We start from the raw sequence: 13277 nt of genomic DNA, 5'->3' as shown, positions 1-13277 counted from the left end.
AGAACAAGGTGTTCATTCCATTGTCTTCTCATTCTCTGCGTAATTATTGCATGTATGTAAGAATAATTATTTTTTATTGCTGGATTAATAAGCATAACCTATTTTACTGTAATTCGAATTTTTATAAATTTTCCTGAAAAAATTGGAAACCAACTGGTTTTTTTCCTCCCGCTCAAGATTTTTGGAAATGTGGCTACTTCTTACCCTGCAAGACCCACTGAACTTTCCCTTCAATTGTGCGTGCATGTGTGTGTGTACACGTTAGAGGCAAGAAAGTTTCAATGATAATTTGGCCACTTACCAAAAATATGTTAACTACTTTAGGATACATGTTGACATTGCAAAATTGACATCTGCTCAGCAGAAATCCTAAGACTCGTACCATTTTCAAGATATCCGTCTAATATTTGCTAGAAAGTGCTTTGGCGTATCACTTAAGAAAATCCCAAAATGTTGGATGCTTTTGGTACACTACTAAATGGAACAGCACTAATCAGTCATTACATTTTAAGGATGTATATAACTTGTATATGTCATATATGTGTATATAGCCTTCGCAAAACAATGCTTGCTTTTGTCCTTTCAAGTGCTCACATGATGCTACCTAAAGCCTACAGCACGGTGCAAATACCTGTGTTACGTAAATACCAAGTTCATGACGAAAAAAAGAATAGCTGTGTGTAAAACAGGACAAGAGCGGATAGAACGCTGTCTTGTCCTGTCGGCTCTTTCATCATCATCATCGTCAGCCTATATTTATGTCCACTGCAGGACGAAGGCCTCTCCCTGCGATCTCAATTACCTCTGACTTGTGCTAGCTGATTCGAACTTGCGCCTGTGAATTTCCTAACTTCATCACTCCACCTAGTTTTCTGCCGTCCTCGACTGCGCTTCCCTTCTCTTGGTATCCATTCTGTAACCCTAATGGTCCACCGGTTATCCATCCTACGCATTACATGGCCTGCCCAGCTCCACTTTTTCCGCTTAATGTCAACTAGAATACCGGCTATCTCCGTTTGTTCTCGGATCCACACTGCTCTCTTCCTGTCTCTTACCGTTAGGCCTAACATTTTGCATTCCATCGCTTTTTTACAGTCCTTAACTTGCTCTCGAGCTTCTTTGGTAAACTCCAAGTTTCTTCCCCATGTGTTATCACCGGTAGAATGCAATGATTGTACACTTTTCAACAGGGGCGTAGCCAGAAATTTTTTTCGGGGGGCGGGGGGGGGGGGGTTCACCGGCCCGACGGGGGGGGGGGGGGCAAGCTTCTGCTTTCCTCTACATCACGTGATCTGTAATAAATAGCGGTAGTTTAAGCAGACTCTATACATGTATATCAAGGACATGGACCCCCCCCCCCCCCCCCTCGAGTGTGCTTGGGAAGAAATTAAGTCAAAAGTAAAGTAAGCTCAGTAAAATACAGTAAGTACGTCAGGTACCGTGGGCGTTTGGAGCAACGGTCTCTCATCGCGCCACTGAATGGACCAGTCTTCGAAAACGCATCATTGCGACCAGGCGCGGATCCAGGGGGGATGTCCGGATGTCCTGACCCCCCCCCCCCCCCCCCCAGATTTCTGCATCGCCCCCTCGCTGACAGGGGGATGGCCCTGACGCAAAAAAAAAAAAAAAAAAAAAAATATGGCCACCAGCATTCTTCAAAGGTATTTTTCGCGAGTACCAGTGGTGTCAGCCATGTAGAAGTAAAGCTAGCTCGCCCACAAGCTTAGTTGTATTCCGTAGGAGTGTGGTGTCGCGAAGTTGCCGTAGTTATTTTTTCTCATGAACACCTTGGACCTCCTGGCGCCTGCCGTGCCTTACTCGTCCCGTCGGTGGCGTCGAACGAAAGAGGGGACGTCCCTTTTGCCAAACACGCCGAGGTCCGCGCGAGCGCCTTCGCGCCTGATTAACTTAGTTTCCCCTTGGGGTGTCAACGGTTGCCTCATTGGCTGTCAAAGGTTCCGCGACCAACCAGCTTAATGAAAGAAATCTCTTGCTGAAGTGTTCATATATAAATAATAACTAACAGCTAAACTAAGACCTACGCATAGGCAACTTTTTTTAACTGTAGCACTCATTGTGATCACAGTTACACGTTGACAATATCCAGTACGAGCACAGTACCGTTCGTACGCTACAAGTTTTTCATCGTAACTTCGCAGTTTTATTGTCGTACATTAAACATAGGAGGCTCAAGCCCACCGGATCCGTTTATCTGAGTGGGCTTTCTCGCGGAGCGGGGCGAAGCCTGGAGCCGCGGCTGCGAAGTGGGGGAGCATGACGTCAGCGGTCAACGCCAGCGCGCGGGCCTAGGATGGCGTCGCGTGGTTACAGAAACGGGAGCAGATGCGCGCCTTGTGTAAAAGGATGACGTCGCGTGGGAAACAAAACATGAAGACGCTGGCTCGCGCTCTCGCCTACTACGCCACATCGTTATTTTTGTAGGTGGCGTCGTGAGTCTTCATACGCGGTGATTCGCATATCGTAAACAACCAGCGTAGTGGTTGCTGCGTTGGAGCTTCATGATCATTCACGGGAATTCATGAGAATTGTCGCGTCTCTATTCTCGATTATTCTGCGCAGTACGACAATTGAAATTTGGAGTCTGATATCTCGGAGCACGGACACGCTAGAATAATTCTTCCGACACTGTGTAGAAACTCGACTGTCTCTAAGTTTTCAATACAAACATGCCCACTTACTGCAGTCAACAAAAAATAATTGTTCAATTTTAGTTAATTAGGCTGCTCACAGCGATAATTATCATCTCACTTTGTGCCCCCCTAGCAACATAACTTATTTGCACAGGTGGTCTTCGCGTGCCTCCCAGTGCCTAACTTTAAGAAAACCATAAAACTTAGTTTTGAAAACCCTGTATTATTAGGCGCAGCCGCCAAGCACATGGCTGTATTGGGTAACGTCCTTTTCCTATAAGCTCGGAGAAACCGATACCTGGCTTCGCTACAGGTCTTCCTCTTTCTGGGGTTTTACGTGCCAAAACCAGTTCTGATTATGAGGCACGCCGTAGTGGAAGGCTCCGGATTGATTTTGACCACCTGGGGTTCTTTAACCTGCATTACAACGCAAGAACACGGGCGTTTTTGCATTTCGCCTCCATAGAAATGCGGCCGCCGCGGCCGGGATTTGATCCCGCGATCTCTCATCGCGCCACTGAATGGACCAGTCTTCGAAACGCATCATTGCGACAACCCGCCCGATCGGAGAAGACAGCGTCAATTGTTAATCTCGATCCGTTAAGCGTAGATGGCGTCGTCCTCGTCGGGGCGAAGTGCGTTTCACAAGTCAAGGATGGCTATACGCGTGAAAATGCACGTGTGACCAGGCTATACCTACTCCCATAGCAATAGCTTGTTCGCTGTGTCTTTGCGCTAGAAAACTTAAATACGCGCAAAAACGCGTAAGGTTTTTTTTTTTTCTTTTTTTTTTTTTTTCGAAGCTTTCGTCGCCCTGCTCCCTCATACGAGAGGGTTGCAAACTTGCATTTCCTGCGGCAAGTGCAGGCCGCTGTGTCTTCCGCTGTGTGCGAGCGTGCAGCCGTCATTTGCCTTTACGTCAACAGATTCAGAATTGTACAGAATATTTCACCGCACAGCATAAATATGGCATGTATACGCATTTTAAGTAGTGCGTGCAACTCATTTCTGCTTCACTTACGCCGGTGCAAACAGGAAGCGGCCTTGTACCTCACAGAATCTCGACTGATGCAGGAATGAACTCCGGTCTTGTTCAGTGCATAGTGCACATAATCAATTTCTCAGGACGCGTGAACTCCGACGAGAACTGTAAGCGCCTGCAACGAGTTTACTTACGCTGTACTGCGCACAGCAGTAATTCATGCTTGTCGGCTGTCTGTTTCGTGCATTCTGTTGCGAGTCGGTGGAATGGACCTTTTTCATGGACGCCTTCTGCGCATGCGCACCGGGGATTCCACAACAAAACAGCCACCTTCCGTAGGAGCGCAATCGCAAACAAGAGGCGTGTCTCGCGCAGACTAAGATCCTGAGCGAGCGCGGCCTAGGGAAGCGGCGGAAATCTATACCGGATATTTCGACCACCTGGGGTCCTTAACGTGCACCTAAATCTAAGTAAACGGGCCTCGAACGTTTTCGCCATCATCTAAAATGCGGCTGCCGCATTTGTTGCTTCATTTGTTGCGCATTTGTTGCTTCACAATTCGGCCGCCACATTCTCGCCCAAAACTTCACAGAGTGTTAAAGCCTTGACAAACACCGTGACAGTTTTTTCCATATGCAGACATGATTCGCTGTAAATTACCAACCCAAACGGAAGCGCCCAGGAATGAAATTGTCATAGTAGCACCGGTTTCATGAATTATGTCAGCGCAAAGCGACGAGAACAAAGGGTGGGAAAGTGGGGGGGGTTGCGGAAAAAATTTCGGGGGGGGGGGGTTGACCCCCCCCCCCCTCCCCCCCGGCTACGCCCCTGCTTTTCAACGACAGTGGTAAGCTCCCAGTCAGGATTTGGCAATGCCTGCCGTATGCACTCCAACCCAATTGTATTCTTCTGTAAGTTTATTTCTCATGATCAGGGTCCCCTGTGAGTAATTGACCGAGATAAACATACTCATTTACAGACTCTAGAGGCTGACTGGTGATCCTGAATTCTTGTTCCCTTGCCAGGCTATTGAACATTAGCTTTGTCTTCTGCATATTAATCTTCAACCCTACTTTTACAATTTCTCGGTTAAGGTCCTCAATCATTTGCTGTAATTTGTCCCCATTGTTGCTGAATAGGACAATGTCGTCTGCAAACCGAAGGTTGCTGAGATATCCGCCGTTGATTCTCACTCCTAAGCCTTCCCTGTCTAAGAGCTTGAATACTTCTTCTAAGCATGCAGTGAATAGCATTGGAGAGATTGTGTCTCCTTGCCTGACCCCTTTCTTGATGGGTAACTTTCTACTTTTCTTGTGGAGAACCAAGGTTGCTGTGCAATCCTTGTAGATATTTGCCAATATATTTACGTGTGCATCCTGTACTCCTTGGTTGCATAATGCCTCGATGACTGCTGGTATCTCTGACTGCTGGACGAAAAATTTCATTCATCTAACCTTATTAGTTTTCCTAATAATGCGGCCGAAATTAAGCAATATTTAGAATTCTGGTTTTATTTTTGCCCATTTTTGCGGGAAGGTACTAAAGCTACGAAGCTGCGGTTTAAAACTAATAAAGGTACATGAATGAAATTTTGCGTCCTAAATGTAATGTCCTTGAACTCTACTTTATCCAAAATTTAGCTTCCTTGAGCATGTAGTTGCCGGGCTGTTTACAACAGAAGATCGCAATACTTGGCAATTTTCAAAAACAAATTATCCCAAAAGTAAAAATTCAAAATTATTTTGCTACGTCTAGGAACTAGATAAATATGTCCTAAAGCTACAGAGCAAGCCGCAATGCAGTAAGTGCGGTAGTTTATTCTAAATATGGTCACAACTGAGACACAGTTCCCAAAAACCATGTATCTCATGCTTGTTCTTGAACATTTATTTCTAATCACATTAATTAATTTTCTTATATTATATATAGTTGGAATCTACAAGAATTAAGCTTTTTATGGTATATACCACAACTTTATATCCTAAGTAGAAGAGCCGCCACGGTTACTCCAAAAGTACTGAAAACGAGGGGGCTCGTGCCGCCGGAGTGGGACCACCACCTTAAGGTCGCATCGAACTGTACGATTTTATAAACCAGCGCGTGCACGCGTTATTCCTCTCAATTGCATGGTAACGTCACGCCGTTCGCCCAAACGCTCTATCGCGCAAGTTTTTTCCTTCTCCACACCACTGCGGCGCGACAGCTGCGTGAGACACTCCCCGCTGCGTCTATACTCGACGAGGCACCGACGCCAAACACGAAGAGGCAAGGAAGCTTTCCCTTTCTTGAAAACTCAGCGCTCGCTACTTTCCTGCCGAGAATGCTGTGTCACGCTGATCACGCGCAAGCCTTTCGTGACTAGAAAGTACCGGGCTCGCAGCGTTAAAGAAAGTAAATGCGGACAAGACGGATGACGATTATCGTTTGGGGACAAGATACGACTCAAAGGGTGTAAACTCTTTTTAGAGTGTAATGCGATATCATTATCAGGGCCGGCTCATGCACCCCCTCCTTTGACTGCACAGCCTATACAGTATCTGCCCACATTTCAACTGAACCACATCCGAGAACACACATCGGGCACGAGTATCAGGATGAACCGACCAAGTCGCCACCTTTGAGTGCACTGTCTCCGGGATCGTACCAGTTTAACCGACGAAAGACTTACGCCAATTCCCTGGTATAAGAAGGCAAAGAAAGCATTGCTTTATAAAAGTTTTGCTGCGACTTCAAAAAAGCGCGATTGTTAAACAGTGAGGCACAGACAGGACGCTGTGTTTGCCTACCTGCCATGGTCTAGATGGGCAGTCACCATAGTACCTGCCATGGTTGCTTAGTGGCTTTGGCCACTAAGGTGATGCCTGGACTTAACGATGGGATGGTGATGCCTGGACTTAACGATGGGACAAAAGATGGGATTGGTGATGCCTGGACTTAACGTCACAGAAGAAGGCCGTGCAGGCGCTTCTTGCGCGCCACCGGCCTATCTGACCGACTGTGATTAGAACGCTCTTCCGGTGCAACGAAACAATCACACACCTTCTTTGTGAGTGCCCTCGTTTTAACCCGCAGAGAGCAGCTCTGAGCCACGATAGATCAACTGGACAAACGCCCAATAACGCAAATCAACATCCTTGGAAACTGGCCTACACGAACAACAGCGCGAGCCGCCCTGAAGGCACTGCTGTGTCAAATTGTGACTCTACACTGTGTGACGTAGGATGGGACGTTGACACTGTGCAACACTAGAACGCCTTCGCAGACAGAGATAATATCTGGTTAACCTCCCTGTCTTTACCTTTTTCTCTCTCTCTAGTGGCTTTGGCATTCATCTACTACGCACGACGTCGGAGGATCAAATCCCGGCCGCTGACTGACTGACTGAAAATCATGTATTTACAGAATTTTTTTTGTTTATAGCGAGGGTGGGGAGCGGTCCTTAAGGGGCCGCCCCGTACAAACACTAGGTGGGCTCCCCCTTACGGGAGCCCATTGGCGTCGACCGCGGCCCGGGCCCGCTCAACCAAGGCCCGTTGACCCGTCAGGTCAGAGCAGCGGAGTAAGGCTGCCTCCCAGTCCTCCCGGGAAGGGTTGGGTAAAGGGGGCAGGTTTGGGGTTTTTCGGCACGCCCACACCATGTGAAAATGTCAGAGGAATTTTCCTCACAGTGCGGGCACTTCCCCGTGCAAGCGGGGTCGAAGTGTGTTAAGATTGCCGGGCACAAGAGAGTTTTGGTATAAATGGAAGGAGGATTCGCTCCTCCGCTTTCGTGAGGCCCTTACAGGGCTTGGGATAGACAAAGTGGCCGGATTGATAGAATTGTGTGACCTCTGTAAGCGGGATTGGGTACGAGGTCCGGATCGGTAGGGGACGAGGATGATGCCCGGAGTTCGAGCGCGTGGGCAGCGGAGCCGGCGGCCTCGTTACCCTCGAGGTCCGTGTGAGCCGGAGCCCATATGATCGTTCGGTGTGCGGGGGCACCCAGGTAGTCACTGTTTTGGGGAATTTTGTGGGCAAAGTGCGGAATGTACCCCTGTACGATTCTCACGGAGCATAGTTTCGAGTCATCGACACGACGATTAACGGCCGCCAAAAACGTCATGTTCTAGCGGGGCGGCATATAGTTTCGAGATAGCGACACGCCGATTAACGGGCGTCAACACCAGTAGCGCACCCAGGATCTCTGCCGGGGGGGGGGGGGGGGGGGGTTGACAGTTTGCCAATACCATCTAAACAGCACTAATTTCAATTTCTTCACGGGAAATTGTCAAAAAATGCGCTTTTTGAGTACTCGCAGACGATTACGCCTCTTACATCTTAGTTGCAGTACTCAAAGGCGCAAGGAAAGAAAAGAGGTTATACAAAAGGGTGGGTTAACACGGCCTCAGAGGGGGGGGGGGGGGTTACAACCCCCCCCCCCCCCCCGTCGGTGCGCCACTGGTCAACTAGTCGTGGTCCCACGGTACGGCATATAGTTTCGAGATAGCGACACGCCGATTAACGGACTTGGGTGTGTGCGTGTGCATCCGTGTGGTGCAGTGCGGGGGCGCCACCTCGGACAGCGGGGAGAGGAATCCACCGTTCCCTCGCCCCTGATTAAAAGGGGCGCGGCCAAGACTTTTAGGAGGAGTCACGAAATAATTAGGTGAACTATCATCCACACCTGCCGTTCCCCGACCTATGGAACTAGTGAAAAGGAGAAGCTATTTAAGCGCAGGTTTTAGTCCCTGCTAATCAGTCTAGAAGCTGAGCCTGTAATCTTCTCAGAAGCAGTCCAGGGGCTAGTGCCGTCCAGTATCGCCTGGGCCGCCTAGCCACCTCGGAACTCCGAGTAACTAGTTGACGTACGAGACGACAAACCAACGTCTGCAACGAAGCTCACTGTAGTTCACCTCAAGTTAGCTCAACCTGCTTGAGAGAAGTCGTCGGATCTAGACTCCCGGGAAACCGCCTCAACAAAATCGGCTCGCTGGCATTCTTCGGGAAAGATCTGCGCGCCGCTTCACGGTATATGGATTTGCTGCTGCTGCCCGGCCACGCGTATGACATTGTTGTTTTCTTTTGAACTTTATTTTAGTGAACTACTGTTAAGTGTATTCTTGTATATTTGATCCACGCCCTGTTTCATGTTTATACCCACTGTTAATTGCTCGTCATATTTATTTGTCTTCATCATTGTGTTATATTAAGTTCAGGTGTATTAGTCTAGCTGTCTTGTGTCTTTTTTTATTATTTTATTTTATTAATTTGTGTATATTTATCAGCCGATAAATATCTTCTTTTTTTATTTTACTCCCGACTCTTGAATCTTTCACTGTGTTCGTTCGAGTACGGAACGACCAACGGGCTTATATACCCCGTCGATCGACTTCGCGTCGACGACGAACGGGTGACAGCCGTGACAACGATATTGCGGCAGGCACCCCTCGAGTCGCTGATGATGACCCGTGAGTCCCGATCTGCGGCGGCGAGCGCGATGGCGATCTCCTCCGCGTGTGTGATGTGTGCACGGAACGTGAGTCCGTTTTGGGCGAAATGCAAAAACGCCCGTGTACCGCGCATTGTGCGCACGTTAAAGAATCCCAGGTGGTCTAAAATTAATACGGAGTCTCCCACTACGTTGTGCGTCATAATCAGATGGTGGTTTTGGCACGTAATACCCCTGAATGTTATTTTAATTTTTAGACCCCGTATTGACCCTTTTCGCGGAACAGTTTCTTTTAGAGAAACGAGATGGCGCTCACGGCGGCGCGCCATACGTCTCCTCAGCGACCGCTACCACTTCTATACGTATACATATTTGTGTGTCACTTACACCCTTCTTGAGCATAAGAAACACCCTTGATGCCAATCAGAGGGTGCTAAAGATGTACGCACCCTATATATATATAGGGTGTAGTATTGTAAAATAATGGCAGAAGGGTGTAAGCAAGGGTGTTAAAATGAGAATACATTCTTTTGACACCCTTTTGGGTGTAAAAACTTTTACTGTGTACCTTGCTTCTGTGCGATCAGCTGTTGGAAATGCAACTGAGTTTTCGCTAACACTGTGCTCCAATCATGCTAGATTGAATCATGTGGATTGAAGACGTGTGCAGTAGTTGGCTGCAAAAATAGTGACTGGCATGACAATCTGTGTGGCCAAGTTCGCGGACCGCTGCTGCAACTGTCCGAACGTGTTATCGGCACTTCGAGATGTACGGATTTCCTCGAGGTTACAGAAATTTGCTCATCCGCCAGCCTCGTATCGCTAACTTTCAAAGAAAGGGCTTCGTCCCCAGAACGTCGGCAAGAGTGAGTACCACTCGTTAAACAATGACAAATGGAGTAGCGCCGCTTCCTGTCATGACGCGCACGTTATCTATACACATATAGATCCCAAATGGCAGGAAAACTTACGCCCACTCTATCGCCAACGTATCAAGAATAATGGGCGCACACATGAATATATGCGCACTGTATCCGCACTATATATGACGGACTACACCGATGGCGCACGAATGGTTGAAGCTGAATGTTTCGTGACGATCCACAAGAGTAAGGGAGTTACTAGCTGTAATATATATTTGCTTCAAGATTTGCTACAAACCGCTACGTTTCAAGCCTTGTGCGCAGCAAGAACAAATCTATCGGAACTGAGCACGCCCGCGAGCGGTTACGCAGAAAAAAATCAGATAGTGGCCGCACCAAGGAACTTCACTGAGTCAGAAACTGACAAGCCAGTGCTTCAAAATACTTGCCAAATAAAAAACAAAGAGCAAAACACACTAATCCTGACTGAATTCATGAGCGGAATGTTTGGATAGCTTGGAATACATATTTATCCCCGCTTTTAGAACAAGCACCATATTACGCTGCTTGCGCCGTTTGGACATAGCTTAATCGGCCCCGGAAGCACTTTTGCATGTTCTCTGAAGCTGTGATCAAAGCTTCGTGTCGTCCACCAAGTAACCGTCTACGATATCTCCGAAAACAGAGGTTTTCTAAGCCGCGCCGGCGTCATACACTTCCATTGTAAACAAGGAGGCAACGGAGGCAGTTGAGGCAAGGAATGGACGCGTCACCACGTGATCAAACATGGCAGCGCCCACGGGATCGCCGCGAAAAGGGTCAATAGTAGGCCGAAACACTTGCCCGTTCCAGTTGGAGTCGCGGCTTCTCGGTGAAAGCCGCCAACCCGAGGGCACGCATCACGGCGTGCCGCTGCTCGTGGGTCTGTCCCGCGGCACGCAAAGTCTCGGCCTTGCCGCCTTTCTGCGTCTCTTGCAAGCTGAACATGACGTGACGAGTGTGGTCTGACCATGGCTGAAACGGTGCCCCGCACGCGAGCGCTTGCGTTGGGCCACTAATGGCAGCGAATGACCTAAATGGGAGCTCTTCGGCGTATTTGAAAAATATTAAATCGTACAGGGTCAACAAAAAGGAATGCTAAGGAGATCAGGTGACCTTTGTTTCGTGTACGCAGATTATGGACGTGGAAAAAAAAAGAATATGCCGATCCCACGTAGTGTGGGAATTAGTGTAAGCGAAGCTTTGACGAGCCGGTAAGACAAAACGACGCATCACGATAAGAGATGCGCAGCGGGTTTCGGCGACTTGTTCGTTTGAAAACTCCTTTATTATGTTTTCAAAGGATACTTTCACTCTGCACAATTCGTTCACCGCCGAAAGGGAATGGGAAGTGGGGTGCGCGTCCCGTAACGGTCATCAACCATGCACAGCGGCGTTCCTGGCACGCGAAGATAGCGAGGTTGATACCGCAACAGAAACCATGTCATCCCCGATAGAGACAGCTTTACTCGGCGAGACAGCCGACGACGACACGTCACATCACGAGGAGGTAGGCTAGAAAGGTTCGCTTTAAAAGTGTATATATATATATATATATATATATATATATATATATATATATAATGGAGTAATTCACACAATCTACAGATAAATACCTCGTAGTGTTTATTCTACACATTATTTTAACGTCAGCATTGGCAAACGTTCGGTTTAATTATATTCTGAAGCAAAAACGCTAGGTGTAATCTTTAGCGAGCATTTAAGGTGGAACTGATGTGTTCTGCATGTATTAATTAATCTTGCCAAAATCTTTGCAACTATGAAGGTTGGGAAACGCTTTAAAATGTTCAAATTTTTGTACTCAAGTCGGTCTCCAAATGCCGGGTCTGCCGATGTCGACATTATCATGACGCCAGTACAAAGAGGAATAATTGTTGGCGTCTTTACTTATGTTATCATAAGTAAAGCTACTTATGATAACATTTCCCATAAAAAAAATAAGCAAGTGGCTGCGCTCCCGTGTGACCCATGAGCCCGTGAAACGAGCTAGCGGTTTCGAGGTCGCGTTCTCGCTACATGTGTATCCCATATACAGCGATATAGTACTTCGTGTTTTGTGAGTGTATGGATGTCCAGAAAAGGGGGGGGGGGGGGGGGGGGGTTATGTCAATCGGGAAAGTCTATAATGTTGTGTGAGTGTACGTGCGTTCCACCCTACCGTCCCCAACAGCGGCGTCGCCTGCATCTTCTCCGCCTCGGCCGGCTAGTTCACTGGCGGCGTCTTCAAACCATTACTTATGCATAGATACTACCCGGACCAACGTTACTAGAATAAGTTTATTCTAGTAACGTTGACCCGGACCGCTACCAGAACAGTTATCGATGGTGCAATATCCCTGCAGCTGTTACTTACTGTATAGCGCCAACCGACGCCGCAATGCGGAGCGCTAGGTCGGCGCTCATTAAGTCCCTTGATAGGCGCTCACAGCCGGCGCCTTGGTGCCGGCTGCAAATAGAAGAAAATAAAAAAGCACAGCGCAAGCTCGAGGCGCAAGCTCGGCACGCGCGCAGTGTCGTTCTAGAAGCTATAGCCACGCTGGTCGTCGCAGCCGCCGCTCGGCTCGCCGCCTTCGCCCTTTTGAGTAGGAACGACGGCACGGCTCGTACGGCCGCCGTCACGTCCTCCTACACTTACCATGTCATGTGGGCGTCCCCTGAACACCCCACACTACACCAGTAAACACACCAAGTAAAACGGACTGTGAGACCATGTTAACCAGCTCAATACCCAAAACCCAGCACATTGGGGTCGGTATAACGGTCGAGGTCGCCAGAGCCCAAGGGTTCCTGGCCACCTCCAACCTAGCGACCTAACACATATTAAATCAAATAATTGTCATTTCCCTCTCTCTCTCTCTCTACAGCAATATACATCTAAATTACGAAGTGGGCTAGTTTGGGGAGCAACATCGAGGCAAAACGCAAGCAATATTTTCTTCTTTTCTCTTTAATTTCTTCGTTGATTCAATGCATGATATATTTACCGACTACTTACAGAACTCTGCCTAGTCCGGTAATGCACCACTTCAATACGTAGACAAGCATTACGAGAACCATGAGCGATGTATTTTTCTCACTATGCAAATTAAAAGGATGATCAGACATGAAATGCAGACATGAATACAGCTACGTCGGGTTATATGGTACACTTTTCTAGAATGAGAAGAAAGGGAACCGAGAGGTCCGATTTTTATTATGTCATAAGAAGCCAACAAACAATGACACCAAGGACAACATAGGGGAAATTACTTGTGCTTACTAATTGAAATAAAGAAATGATAAATTAATGGAAA

The sequence above is a fragment of the Dermacentor silvarum genome, chromosome 1 (genome assembly GCF_013339745.2).
Source record: "Dermacentor silvarum isolate Dsil-2018 chromosome 1, BIME_Dsil_1.4, whole genome shotgun sequence".
NCBI lineage: Eukaryota > Metazoa > Arthropoda > Arachnida > Ixodida > Ixodidae > Dermacentor > Dermacentor silvarum.
This window is presented reverse-complemented; position numbering follows the sequence as displayed.